The 15,470-nt window shown below is 42.3% G+C and overlaps 1 protein-coding gene across 3 annotated transcripts in view; it reads left to right on the top strand.

Annotated features, from left to right (window-relative positions):
- Positions 1-15,470, top strand: part of LOC129815843 (lysine-specific demethylase phf2-like) — a 278,038-nt gene that overhangs the window by 180,873 nt on the left and 81,695 nt on the right. The gene's annotated exons all lie outside the window — the stretch shown is intronic.

Raw genomic sequence — 15,470 nt, 5'->3', positions numbered from 1 at the left:
CTGTGTATCTAGTTGAGACAGTGGTTATATGGCCTGTGACTGAAGCTGTGTTTCTAGCTGAGACAGTGGTTATATGGCCTGTGACTGAAGCTGTGTATCTAGTTGAGACAGTGGTTCCTGTGACTGAAGCTGTGTTTCTAGTTGAGACAGTGGTTATAAGGCCTGTGACTGAAGCTGTGTATCTAGTTGAGACAGTGGTTCCTGTGACTGAAGCTGTGTATCTAGTTGAGACAGTCGTTATACAGCCTGTGACTGAAGCTGTGTTTCTAGTTGAGACAGTGGTTCCTGTGACTGAAGCTGTGTATCTAGTTGAGACAGTGGTTATACAGCCTGTGACTGAAGCTGTGTATCTAGTTGAGACAGTGGTTAAATGGCCTTTGACTGAAGCTGTGTATCTAGTTGAGACAGTGGTTATACGGCCTGTGACTGAAGCTGTGTTTCTAGTTGAGACAGTGGTTCCTGTGACTGAAGCTGTGTATCTAGTTGAGACAGTGGTTCCTGTGACTGAAGCTGTGTATCTAGTTGAGACAGTGGTTATACAGCCTGTGACTGAAGCTGTGTATCTAGTTGAGACAGTGGTTATAGAGCCTGTGACTGAAGCTGTGTATCTAGTTGAGACAGTGGTTCCTGTGACTGAAGCTGTGTATCTAGTTGAGACAGTGGTTCCTGTGACTGAAGCTGTGTATCTAGTTGAGACAGTGGTTCCTGTGACTGAAGCTGTGTTTCTAGTTGAGACAGTGGTTATATGGCCTGTGACTGAAGCTGTGTTTCTAGTTGAGACAGTGGTTATATGGCCTGTGACTGAAGCTGTGTATCTAGCTGAGACAGTGGTTATACAGCCTGTGACTGAAGCTGTGTATCTAGCTGAGACAGTGGTTATATGGCCTGTGACTGATGCTGTGTATCTAGTTGAGACAGTGGTTATATGGCCTGTGACTGAAGCTGTGTATCTAGTTGAGACAGTGGTTCCTGTGACTGAAGCTGTGTATCTAGCTGAGACAGTGGTTATATGGCCTGTGACTGAAGCTGTGTATCTAGTTGAGACAGTGGTTATATGGCCTGTGACTGAAGCTGTGTATCTAGTTGAGACAGTGGTTATATGGCCAGTGACTGAAGCTGTGTATCTAGTTGAGACAGTGGTTCCTGTGACTGAAGCTGTGTATCTAGCTGAGACAGTGGTTCCTGTGACTGAAGCTGTGTATCTAGTTGAGACAGTGGTTATACAGCCTGTGACTGAAGCTGTGTATCTAGTTGAGACAGTGGTTCCTGTGACTGAAGCTGTGTATCTAGCTGAGACAGTGGTTCCTGTGACTGAAGCTGTGTATCTAGTTGAGACAGTGGTTCCTTTGACTGAAGCTGTGTTTCTAGTTGAGACAGTGGTTCCTGTGACTGAAGCTGTGTATCTAGTTGAGACAGTGGTTATATGGCCTGTGACTGAAGCTGTGTATCTAGTTGAGACAGTGGTTATATGGCCTGTGACTGAAGCTGTGTATCTAGTTGAGACAGTGGTTCCTGTGACTGAAGCTGTGTTTCTAGTTGAGACAGTGGTTATATGGCCTGTGACTGAAGCTGTGTATCTAGTTGAGACAGTGGTTCCTGTGACTGAAGCTGTGTATCTAGTTGAGACAGTGGTTATATGGCCTGTGACTGAAGCTGTGTATCTAGTTGAGACAGTGGTTAAATGGCCTGTGACTGAAGCTGTGTATCTAGTTGAGACAGTGGTTAAATGGCCTGTGACTGAAGCTGTGTATCTAGTTGAGACAGTGGTTATAGAGCCTGTGACTGAAGCTGTGTATCTAGTTGAGACAGTGGTTCCTGTGACTGAAGCTGTGTATCTAGTTGAGACAGTGGTTCCTGTGACTGAAGCTGTGTTTCTAGTTGAGACAGTGGTTATATGGCCTGTGACTGAAGCTGTGTATCTAGTTGAGACAGTGGTTCCTGTGACTGAAGCTGTGTATCTAGTTGAGACAGTGGTTATATGGCCTGTGACTGAAGCTGTGTATCTAGTTGAGACAGTGGTTAAATGGCCTGTGACTGAAGCTGTGTATCTAGTTGAGACAGTGGTTAAATGGCCTGTGACTGAAGCTGTGTATCTAGTTGAGACAGTGGTTCCTGTGACTGAAGCTGTGTATCTAGTTGAGACAGTGGTTCCTGTGACTGAAGCTGTGTATCTAGTTGAGACAGTGGTTATACAGCCTGTGACTGAAGCTGTGTATCTAGTTGAGACAGTGGTTATAGAGCCTGTGACTGAAGCTGTGTTTCTAGTTGAGACAGTGGTTATACAGCCTGTGACTGAAGCTGTGTATCTAGTTGAGACAGTGGTTATACAGCCTGTGACTGAAGCTGTGTATCTAGTTGAGACAGTGGTTATATGGCCTGTGACTGAAGCTGTGTATCTAGTTGAGACAGTGGTTCCTGTGACTGAAGCTGTGTATCTAGTTGAGACAGTGGTTCCTGTGACTGAAGCTGTGTATCTAGTTGAGACAGTGGTTCCTGTGACTGAAGCTGTGTATCTAGTTGAGACAGTGGTTATACAGCCTGTGACTGAAGCTGTGTATCTAGTTGAGACAGTGGTTAAATGGCCTGTGACTGAAGCTGTGTATCTAGTTGAGATAGTGGTTCCTGTGACTGAAGCTGTGTATCTAGTTGAGACAGTGGTTATATGGCCTGTGACTGAAGCTGTGTATCTAGTTGAGACAGTGGTTCCTGTGACTGAAGCTGTGTATCTAGTTGAGACAGTGGTTCCTGTGACTGAAGCTGTGTATCTAGTTGAGACAGTGGTTCCTGTGACTGAAGCTGTGTATCTAGTTGAGACAGTGGTTATACAGCCTGTGACTGAAGCTGTGTATCTAGTTGAGACAGTGGTTATATGGCCTGTGACTGAAGCTGTGTTTCTAGTTGAGACATGTGACTGCAGAGTTGTGCGTGACCTTTACCCTTCCCTCCACTCAGCTCTACGAGCAGGTGTCATTAAAACAGATTGAGCTCTAAGGCAGCCACATGTTAATACAACAGTCTAATTTAAGGCAGGATATTTGAATTAAAACTAGATTACAGGGATATGTGTTTAGGTTTCTCCGCCTCCTTTACCAAACCTCCGCCTTCAAGTTGTGTCTTCCAGAATGTTCCCTGTGAGGCCTGTCCAACAGCAACAGCACTGGTCCTCTCATCTCCCATCATCATCACTTCAATCTGTTGTTTTAATTACTTTCACAATCCTACAACTCTAATTAGTCGTTAGTGGCACGAACATTCTCATTCTAGAACCCCCCCCCAATTCTATTAACACCAGGCCTAGTTCTAGCAAGGTAGAACATTCTCATTCTAGAACCCCCCCCAATTCTATTAACACCAGCCCTAGTTCTAGCAAGGTAGAACATTCTCATTCTAGAACCCCCCCCAATTCTATTAACACCAGCCCTAGTTCTATCAAGGTAGAACATTCTCATTCTAGAACCCCCCCCCCAATTCTATTACCACCAGCCCTAGTTCTAGCAAGGTAGAACACTCTCATTCTAGAACCCCCCCCCCAATTCTATTAACACCAGCCCTAGTTCTATCAAGGTAGAACATTCTCATTCTAGAACCCCCCCAATTATATTAACACCAGCCCTAGTTCTATCAAGGTAGAACATTCTCATTCTAGAACCCCCTCAATTATATTACCACCAGCCCTAGTTCTAGCAAGGTAGAACACTCTCATTCTAGAACCCCCCCCAATTCTATTACCACCAGCCCTAGTTCTAGCAAGGTAGAACACTCATTCTAGAACCCCCCCCAATTCTATTAACACCAGCCCTAGTTCTAGCAAGGTAGAACATTCTCATTATATAACCCCCCCAATTCTATTAACACCAGCCCTAGTTCTATCAAGGTAGAACATTCTCATTCTAGAACCCCCCCAATTCTATTAACACCAGCCCTAGTTCTATCAAGGTAGAACATTCTCATTCTAGAACCCCCCCAATTCAATTACCACCAGCCCTAGTTCTAGCAAGGTAGAACATTCTCATTCTAGAACCCCCCCCAATTCTATTACCACCAGCCCTAGTTCTAGCAAGGTAGAACATTCTCATTCTAGAACCCCCCCAATTATATTACCACCAGCCCTAGTTCTAGCAAGGTAGAACACTCTCATTCTAGAACCCCCCCCAATTCTATTACCACCAGCCCTAGTTCTAGCAAGGTAGAACACTCATTCTAGAACCCCCCCCAATTCTATTAACACCAGCCCTAGTTCTATCAAGGTAGAACATTCTCATTATATAACCCCCCCAATTCTATTAACACCAGCCCTAGTTCTATCAAGGTAGAACATTCTCATTCTAGAACCCCCCCAATTCTATTACCACCAGCCCTAGTTCTAGCAAGGTAGAACATTCTCATTCTAGAACCCCCCCCAATTCTATTACCACCAGCCCTAGTTCTAGCAAGGTAGAACATTCTCATTCTAGAACCCCCCCAATTATATTACCACCAGCCCTAGTTCTAGCAAGGTAGAACACTCTCATTCTAGAACCCCCCCCAATTCTATTACCACCAGCCCTAGTTCTAGCAAGGTAGAACACTCATTCTAGAACCCCCCCCCCCCCAATTCTATTAACACCAGCCCTAGTTCTAGCAAGGTAGAACATTCTCATTATATAACCCCCCCAATTCTATTAACACCAGCCCTAGTTCTATCAAGGTAGAACATTCTCATTCTAGAACCCCCCCAATTCTATTAACACCAGCCCTAGTTCTATCAAGGTAGAACATTCTCATTCTAGAACCCCCCCAATTCTATTACCACCAGCCCTAGTTCTAGCAAGGTAGAACATTCTCATTCTAGAACCACCCCCAATTTTATTACCACCAGCCCTAGTTCTAGCAAGGTAGAACACTCTCATTCTAGAACCCCCCCCCAATTCTATTAACACCAGCCCTAGTTCTATCAAGGTAGAACATTCTCATTCTAGAACCCCCCCCAATTCTATTACCACCAGCCCTAGTTCTAGCAAGGTAGAACATTCTCATTCTAGAACCCCCCCAATTATATTACCACCAGCCCTAGTTCTAGCAAGGTAGAACATTCTCATTCTAGAACCCCCCCCCAATTCTATTACCACCAGCCCTAGTTCTAGCAAGGTAGAACATTCTCATTCTAGAACCCCCCCCAATTTTATTACCACCAGCCCTAGTTCTAGCAAGGTAGAACACTCTCATTCTAGAACCCCCCCCAATTCTATTACCACCAGCCCTAGTTCTAGCAAGGTAGAACACTCTCATTCTAGAACCCCCCCAATTCTATTACCACCAGCCCTAGTTCTAGCAAGGTAGAACATTCTCATTCTAGAACCCCCCCCCAATTCTATTACCACCAGCCCTAGTTCTAGCAAGGTAGAACATTCTCATTCTAGAACCCACCCAATTATATTACCACCTGCCCTAGTTCTATCAAGGTAGAACATTCTCATTCTACAACCCCCCCAATTCTATTACCACCAGCCCTAGTTCTAGCAAGGTAGAACATTCTCATTCTAGAACCCCCCCAATTCTATTACCACCAGCCCTAGTTCTAGCAAGGTAGAACATTCTCATTCTACAACCCCCCCAATTCTATTACCACCAGCCCTAGTTCTAGCAAGGTAGAACATTTTCATTCTACAGCCCCCCCAATTCTATTACCACCAGCCCTAGTTCTAGCAAGGTAGAACACTCTCATTCTAGAACCCCCCCCAATTCTATTACCACCAGCCCTAGTTCAAGCAAGGTAGAACATTCTCATTCTAGAACCCCCCCAATTCTATTACCACCAGCCCTAGTTCTAGTAAGGTAGAACATTCTCATTCTACAACCCCCCCAATTCTATTACCACCAGCCCTAGTTCTAGCAAGGTAGAACATTCTCATTCTACAAACCCCCCAATTCTATTACCACCAGCCCTAGTTCTAGCAAGGTAGAACACACTCATTCTAGAACCCCCCCAATTCTATTAACACCAGCCCTAGTTCTAGCAAGGTAGAACATTCTCATTCACCTTACAGTGAAATGCTGAATACAACAGGTATAGTAGACCTTACAGTGAAATGCTGAATACAACAGGTGTAGTAGACCTCACAGTGAAATGCTGAATACAACAGGTGTAGTAGACCTCACAGTGAAATGCTGAATACAACAGGTGTAGTAGACCTCACAGTGAAATGCTGAATACAACAGGTGTAGTAGACCTTACAGTGAAATGCTGAATACAACAGGTGTAGTAGACCTCACAGTGAAATGCTGAATACAACAGGTGTAGTAGACCTCACAGTGAAATGCTGAATACAACAGGTGTAGTAGACCTCACAGTGTAATGCTGAATACAACAGGTGTAGTAGACCTCACAGTGAAATGCTGAATACAACAGGTGTAGTAGACCTCACAGTGAAATGCTGAATACAACAGGTGTAGTAGACCTCACAGTGAAATGCTGAATACAACAGGTGTAGTAGACCTCACAGTGAAATGCTGAATACAACAGGTGTAGTAGACCTCACAGTGAAATGCTGAATACAACAGGTGTAATAGACTTCACAGTGAAATGCTGAATACAACAGGTGTAGTAGACCTTACAGTGAAATGCTGAATACAACAGGTATAGTAGACCTCACAGTGAAATGCTGAATACAACAGGTATAGTAGACCTCACAGTGAAATGCTGAATACAACAGGTGTAGTAGACCTTACAGTGAAATGCTGAATACAACAGGTGTAGTAGACCTCACAGTGAAATGCTGAATACAACAGGTGTAGTAGACCTCACAGTGAAATGCTGAATACAACAGGTATAGTAGACCTCACAGTGAAATGCTGAATACAACAGGTGTGGTAGACCTCAGTGTAATGCTGAGTACAACAGGTGTAGTAGACCTCACAGTGAAATGCTGAATACAACAGGTGTAGTAGACCTCACAGTGAAATGCTGAATACAACAGGTGTAGTAGACCTCACAGTGAAACGCTGAATACAACAGGTGTAGTAGACCTTACAGTGAAATGCTGAATACAACAGGTGTAGTAGACCTTACAGTGAAATGCTGAATACAACAGGTATAGTAGACCTCACAGTGAAATGTTGAATACAACAGGTGTAGTAGACCTCACAGTGAAATGTTGAATACAACAGGTATAGTAGACCTCACAGTGAAATGCTGAATACAACAGGTGTGGTAGACCTCAGTGTAATGCTGAGTACAACAGGTGTAGTAGACCTCACAGTGAAATGCTGAATACAACAGGTGTAGTAGACCTCACAGTGAAATGCTGAATACAACAGGTGTAGTAGACCTCACAGTGAAACGCTGAATACAACAGGTGTAGTAGACCTCACAGTGAAATGCTGACTACAACAGGTGTAGTAGACCTTACAGTGAAATGCTGAATACAACAGGTGTAGTAGACCTCACAGTGAAATGCTGAATACAACAGGTGTAGTAGACCTTACAGTGAAATGCTGAATACAACAGGTGTAGTAGACCTCACAGTGAAATGCTGAATACAACAGGTGTAGTAGACCTCACAGTGAAATGCTGACTACAACAGGTGTAGTAGACCTCACAGTGAAATGCTGAATACAACAGGTGTAGACCTTACAGTGAAATGCTGAATACAACAGGTGTAGTAGACCTCACAGTGAAATGCTGAATACAACAGGTGTAGTAGACCTTACAGTGTAATGCTGAATACAACAGGTGTAGTAGACCTCAGTGTAATGCTGAATACAACAGGTGTAGTAGACCTCAGTGTAATGCTGAATACAACAGGTGTAGTAGACCTCAGTGTAATGCTGAATACAACAGGTGTAGTAGACCTTACAGTGAAATGCTGAATACAACAGGTGTAGTAGACCTCACAGTGAAATGCTGAATACAACAGGTGTAGTAGACCTTACAGTGAAATGCTGAATACAACAGGTGTAGTAGACCTCACAGTGAAATGCTGAATACAACAGGTGTAGTAGACCTTACAGTGAAATGCTGAATACAACAGGTGTAGTAGACCTCACAGTGAAATGCTGAGTACAACAGGTGTAGTAGACCTTACAGTGAAATGCTGAATACAACAGGTGTAGTAGACCTCACAGTGAAATGCTGAATACAACAGGTGTAGTAGACCTTACAGTGAAATGCTGAATACAACAGGTGTAGTAGACCTCACAGTGAAATGCTGAATACAACAGATGTAGTAGACCTTACAGTGAAATGCTGAATACAACAGGTGTAGTAGACCTTACAGTGAAATGCTGAATACAACAGGTGTAGTAGACCTTACAGTGAAATGCTGAATACAACAGGTGTAGTAGACCTCACAGTGAAATGCTGAGTACAACAGGTGTAGTAGACCTCACAGTGAAATGCTGAATACAACAGGTGTAGTAGACCTCACAGTGAAATGCTGAATACAACAGGTGTAGTAGACCTCAAAGTGAAATGCTGAATACAACAGGTGTAGTAGACCTCAGTGTAATGCTGAATACAACAGGTGTAGTAGACCTTACAGTGAAATGCTGAATACAACAGGTGTAGTAGACCTCACAGTGAAATGCTGAATACAACAGGTGTAGTAGACCTTACAGTGAAATGCTGAATACAACAGGTGTAGTAGACCTCACAGTGAAATGCTGAATACAACAGGTGTAGTAGACCTTACAGTGTAATGCTGAATACAACAGGTGTAGTAGACCTCAGTGTAATGCTGAATACAACAGGTGTAGTAGACCTCACAGTGAAATGCTGAATACAACAGGTGTAGTAGACCTCACAGTGAAATGCTGAATACAACAGGTGTAGTAGACCTCACAGTGAAATGCTGAATACAACAGGTGTAGTAGACATCACAGTGAAATGCTGAATACAACAGGTGTAGTAGACCTCACAGTGAAATGCTGAATACAACAGGTGTAGTAGACCTCACAGTGAAATGCTGAATACAACAGGTGTAGTAGACCTCACAGTGAAATGCTGAATACAACAGGTGTAGTAGACCTCACAGTGTAATGCTGAATACAACAGGTGTAGTAGACCTCAGTGTAATGCTGAATACAACAGGTGTAGTAGACCTCACAGTGAAATGCTGAATACAACAGGTGTAGTAGACCTCACAGTGAAATGCTGAATACAACAGGTGTAGACCTTACAGTGAAATGCTGAATACAACAGGTGTAGTAGACCTCACAGTGAAATGCTGAATACAACAGGTGTAGTAGACCTCACAGTGAAATGCTGAATACAACAGGTGTAGTAGACCTTACAGTGAAATGCTGAATACAACAGGTGTAGTAGACCTTACAGTGAAATGCTGACTACAACAGGTGTAGTAGACCTTACAGTGAAATGCTGAATACAACAGGTGTTGTAGACCTTACAGTGAAATGCTGAATACAACAGGTGTAGTAGACCTCACAGTGAAATGCTGAATACAACAGGTGTAGTAGACCTTACAGTGAAATTCTGAATACAACAGGTGTAGTAGACCTCACAGTGAAATGCTGAATACAACAGGTGTAGTAGACCTTACAGTGAAATGCTGAATACAACAGGTGTAGTAGACCTCACAGTGAAATGCTGAATACAACAGGTGTAGTAGACCTTACAGTGAAATGCTGAATACAACAGGTGTAGTAGACCTTACAGTGAAATGCTGAATACAACAGGTGTAGTAGACCTCACAGTGAAATGCTGAATACAACAGGTGTAGTAGACCTTACTGTGAAATGCTGAATACAACAGGTGTAGTAGACCTCACAGTGAAATGCTGAATACAACAGGTGTAGTAGACCTCACAGTGAAATGTTGAATACAACAGGTGTAGTAGACCTCACAGTGAAATGCTGAATACAACAGGTGTAGTAGACCTTACAGTGAAATGCTGAATACAACAGGTGTAGTAGACCTCACAGTGAAATGTTGAATACAACAGGTGTAGTAGACCTCACAGTGAAATGCTGAATACAACAGGTGTAGTAGACCTTACAGTGAAATGCTGAATACAACAGGTGTAGTAGACCTCAGTGTAATGCTGAATACAACAGGTGTAGTAGACCTTACAGTGAAATGCTGAATACAACAGGTGTAGTAGACCTTACAGTGAAATGCTGAATACAACAGGTGTAGTAGACCTCACAGTGAAATGCTGAATACAACAGGTGTAGTAGACCTTACAGTGAAATGCTGAATACAACAGGTGTAGTAGACCTCAGTGTAATGCTGAATACAACAGGTGTAGTAGACCTCACAGTGAAATGCTGAATACAACAGGTGTAGTAGACCTCACAGTGAAATGCTGAATACAACAGGTGTAGTAGACCTCACAGTGAAATGCTGAATACAACAGGTGTAGACCTTACAGTGAAATGCTGAATACAACAGGTGTAGTAGACCTCACAGTGAAATGCTGAATACAACAGGTGTAGTAGACCTCACAGTGAAATGCTGAATACAACAGGTGTAGTAGACCTTACAGTGAAATGCTGAATACAACAGGTGTAGTAGACCTCACAGTGAAATGCTGAATACAACAGGTGTAGTAGACCTCACAGTGAAATGCTGAATACAACAGGTGTAGTAGACCTCACAGTGAAATGCTGAATACAACAGGTGTAGTAGACCTCACAGTGAAATGCTGAATACAACAGGTGTAGTAGACCTCAGTGAAATGCTGAATACAACAGATGTAGTAGACCTCACAGTGAAATGCTGAATACAACAGGTGTAGTAGACATCACAGTGAAATGCTGAATACAACAGGTGTAGTAGACATCACAGTGAAATGCTAAATACAACAGGTGTAGTAGACCTCACAGTGAAATGCTGAATACAACAGGTGTAGTAGACATCACAGTGAAATGCCGAATACAACAGGTGTAGTAGACCTCACAGTGAAATGCTGAATACAACAGGTGTAGTAGACCTTACAGTGAAATGCTGAATACAACAGGTGTAGTAGACCTCATAGTGAAATGCTGAATACAACAGGTGTAGTAGACCTCACAGTGAAATGCTGAATACAACAGGTGTAGTAGACCTCACAGTGAAATGCTGAATACAACAGGTATAGTAGACCTTACAGTGAAATGCTGAATACAACAGGTGTAGTAGACCTCACAGTGAAATGCTGAATACAACAGGTGTAGTAGACCTTACAGTGAAATGCTGAATACAACAGGTATAGTAGACCTTACAGTGAAATGCTGAATACAACAGGTGTAGTAGACCTCACAGTGAAATGCTGAATACAACAGGTATAGTAGACCTTACAGTGAAATGCTGAATACAACAGGTGTAGTAGACCTCAGTGAAATGCTGAATACAACAGGTGTAGTAGACCTTACAGTGTAATGCTGAATACAACAGGTGTAGTAGACCTCACAGTGAAATGCTGAATACAACAGGTGTAGTAGACCTTACAGTGTAATGCTGAATACAACAGGTGTAGTAGACCTCACAGTGAAATGCTGAATACAACAGGTATAGTAGACCTTACAGTGAAATGCTGAATACAACAGGTGTAGTAGACCTCACAGTGAAATGCTGAATACAACAGGTGTAGTAGACCTCACAGTGAAATGCTGAATACAACAGGTATAGTAGACCTTACAGTGAAATGCTGAATACAACAGGTGTAGTAGACCTCACAGTGAAATGCTGAATACAACAGGTGTAGTAGACCTCACAGTGAAATGCTGAATACAACAGGTGTAGTAGACCTCAGTGAAATGCTGAATACAACAGGTGTAGTAGACCTTACAGTGTAATGCTGAATACAACAGGTGTAGTAGACCTCACAGTGAAATGCTGAATACAACAGGTGTAGTAGACCTTACAGTGTAATGCTGAATACAACAGGTGTAGTAGACCTTACAGTGAAATGCTGAATACAATACGTGTAATAGACCTTACAGTGAAATGCTGAATACAACAGGTGTAGTAGACCTTACAGTGAAATGCCGAATACAACAGGTGTAGACCTTACAGTGAAATGCCGAATACAACAGGTGTAGTAGACCTCAGTGAAATGCTGAATACAACAGGTGTAGACATTACAGTGAAATGCTGAATACAACAGGTTTAGACCTTACAGTGAAATGCTGAATATAACAGGTGTAGTAGACCTCACAGTGAAATGCTGAATACAACAGGTGTAGTAGACCTTACAGTGAAATGCTGAATACAACAGGTGTAGTAGACCTTACAGTGAAATGCTGAATACAACAGGTGTAGTAGACCTCACAGTGAAATGCTGAATACAACAGGTGTAGTAGACCTCACAGTGAAATGCTGAATACAACAGGTGTAGTAGACCTTACAGTGAAATGCTGAATACAACAGGTGTAATAGACCTCACAGTGAAATGCCGAATACAACAGGTGTAGTAGACCTCACAGTGAAATGCTGAATACAACAGGTGTAGTAGACCTTACAGTGAAATGCTGAATACAACAGGTGTAGTAGACCTCATAGTGAAATGCTGAATACAACAGGTGTAGTAGACCTCACAGTGAAATGCTGAATACAACAGGTGTAGTAGACCTCACAGTGAAATGCTGAATACAACAGGTATAGTAGACCTTACAGTGAAATGCTGAATACAACAGGTGTAGTAGACCTCACAGTGAAATGCTGAATACAACAGGTGTAGTAGACCTTACAGTGAAATGCTGAATACAACAGGTATAGTAGACCTTACAGTGAAATGCTGAATACAACAGGTGTAGTAGACCTCACAGTGAAATGCTGAATACAACAGGTATAGTAGACCTTACAGTGAAATGCTGAATACAACAGGTGTAGTAGACCTCAGTGAAATGCTGAATACAACAGGTGTAGTAGACCTTACAGTGTAATGCTGAATACAACAGGTGTAGTAGACCTCACAGTGAAATGCTGAATACAACAGGTGTAGTAGACCTTACAGTGTAATGCTGAATACAACAGGTGTAGTAGACCTCACAGTGAAATGCTGAATACAACAGGTATAGTAGACCTTACAGTGAAATGCTGAATACAACAGGTGTAGTAGACCTCACAGTGAAATGCTGAATACAACAGGTGTAGTAGACCTCACAGTGAAATGCTGAATACAACAGGTATAGTAGACCTTACAGTGAAATGCTGAATACAACAGGTGTAGTAGACCTCACAGTGAAATGCTGAATACAACAGGTGTAGTAGACCTCACAGTGAAATGCTGAATACAACAGGTGTAGTAGACCTCAGTGAAATGCTGAATACAACAGGTGTAGTAGACCTTACAGTGTAATGCTGAATACAACAGGTGTAGTAGACCTCACAGTGAAATGCTGAATACAACAGGTGTAGTAGACCTTACAGTGTAATGCTGAATACAACAGGTGTAGTAGACCTTACAGTGAAATGCTGAATACAATACTTGTAATAGACCTTACAGTGAAATGCTGAATACAACAGGTGTAGTAGACCTTACAGTGAAATGCCGAATACAACAGGTGTAGACCTTACAGTGAAATGCCGAATACAACAGGTGTAGTAGACCTCAGTGAAATGCTGAATACAACAGGTGTAGACATTACAGTGAAATGCTGAATACAACAGGTTTAGACCTTACAGTGAAATGCTGAATACAACAGGTGTAGTAGACCTCACAGTGAAATGCTGAATACAACAGGTGTAGTAGACCTTACAGTGAAATGCTGAATACAACAGGTGTAGTAGACCTTACAGTGAAATGCTGAATACAACAGGTGTAGTAGACCTCACAGTGAAATGCTGAATACAACAGGTGTAGTAGACCTCACAGTGAAATGCTGAATACAACAGGTGTAGTAGACCTTACAGTGAAATGCTGAATACAACAGGTGTAATAGACCTCACAGTGAAATGCTAAATACAACAGGTGTAGTAGACCTTACAGTGAAATGCTGAATACAACAGGTGTAGTAGACCTTACAGTGAAATGCTGAATACAACAGGTGTAGTAGACCTTATAGTGAAATGCTGAATACAACAGGTGTAGTAGACCTCACAGTGAAATGCTGAATACAACAGGTGTAGTAGACCTCACAGTGAAATGCTGAATACAACAGGTGTAGTAGACCTCACAGTGAAATGCTGAATACAACAGGTATAGTAGACCTTACAGTGAAATGCTGAATACAACAGGTGTAGTAGACCTCACAGTGAAATGCTGAATACAACAGGTGTAGTAGACCTCACAGTGAAATGCTGAATACAACAGGTGTAGTAGACCTCACAGTGAAATGCTGAATACAACAGGTGTAGTAGACCTTACAGTGTAATGCTGAATACAACAGGTGTAGTAGACCTCACAGTGAAATGCTGAATACAACAGGTGTAGTAGACCTTACAGTGTAATGCTGAATACAACAGGTGTAGTAGACCTTACAGTGAAATGCTGAATACAATAGGTGTAATAGACCTTACAGTGAAATGCTGAATACAACAGGTGTAGTAGACCTCACAGTGAAATGCTGAATACAACAGGTATAGTAGACCTTACAGTGAAATGCTGAATACAACAGGTGTAGTAGACCTCAGTGTAATGCTGAATACAACAGGTGTAGTAGACCTCACAGTGTAATGCTGAATACAACAGGTGTAGTAGACCTCAGTGAAATGCTGAATACAACAGGTGTAGTAGACCTCACAGTGAAATGCTGAATACAACAGGTGTAGTAGACCTCACAGTGTAATGCTGAATACAACAGGTGTAGTAGACCTCACAGTGAAATGCTGAATACAACAGGTGTAGTAGACCTCACAGTGAAATGCTGAATACAACAGGTGTAGTAGACCTCACAGTGAAATGCTGAATACAACAGGTGTAGTAGACCTCACAGTGAAATGCTGAATACAACAGGTGTAGTAGACCTCACAGTGAAATGCTGAATACAACAGGTGTAGTAGACCTCACAGTGTAATGCTGAATACAACAGGTGTAGTAGACCTCAGTGTAATGCTGAATACAACAGGTGTAGTAGACCTCACAGTGTAATGCTGAATACAACAGGTGTAGTAGACCTCACAGTGAAATGCTGAATACAACAGGTGTAGTAGACCTCACAGTGAAATGCTGAATACAATAGGTGTAGTAGACCTCACAGTGAAATGCTGAATACAACAGGTGTAGTAGACCTTACAGTGAAATGCTGAATACAACAGGTGTAGTAGACCTCACAGTGTAATGCTGAATACAACAGGTGTAGTAGACCTCACAGTGAAATGCTGAATACAACAGGTGTAGTAGACCTCACAGTGTAATGCTGAATACAACAGGTGTAGTAGACCTCAGTGTAATGCTGAATACAACAGGTGTAGTAGACCTCACAGTGAAATGCTGAATATAACAGGTGTAGTAGACCTCACAGTGAAATGCTGAATACAACAGGTGTAGTAGACCTTACAGTGAAATGCTGAATACAACAGGTGTAGTAGACCTCACAGTGAAATGCTGAAT

This window comes from Salvelinus fontinalis, chromosome 18 (genome assembly GCF_029448725.1).
Source record: "Salvelinus fontinalis isolate EN_2023a chromosome 18, ASM2944872v1, whole genome shotgun sequence".
NCBI classification, from domain to species: Eukaryota; Metazoa; Chordata; class Actinopteri; order Salmoniformes; family Salmonidae; genus Salvelinus; species Salvelinus fontinalis.
Note: the sequence above shows the minus strand (reverse complement) of the source record. Positions and strands in the feature narration are given on the sequence as shown.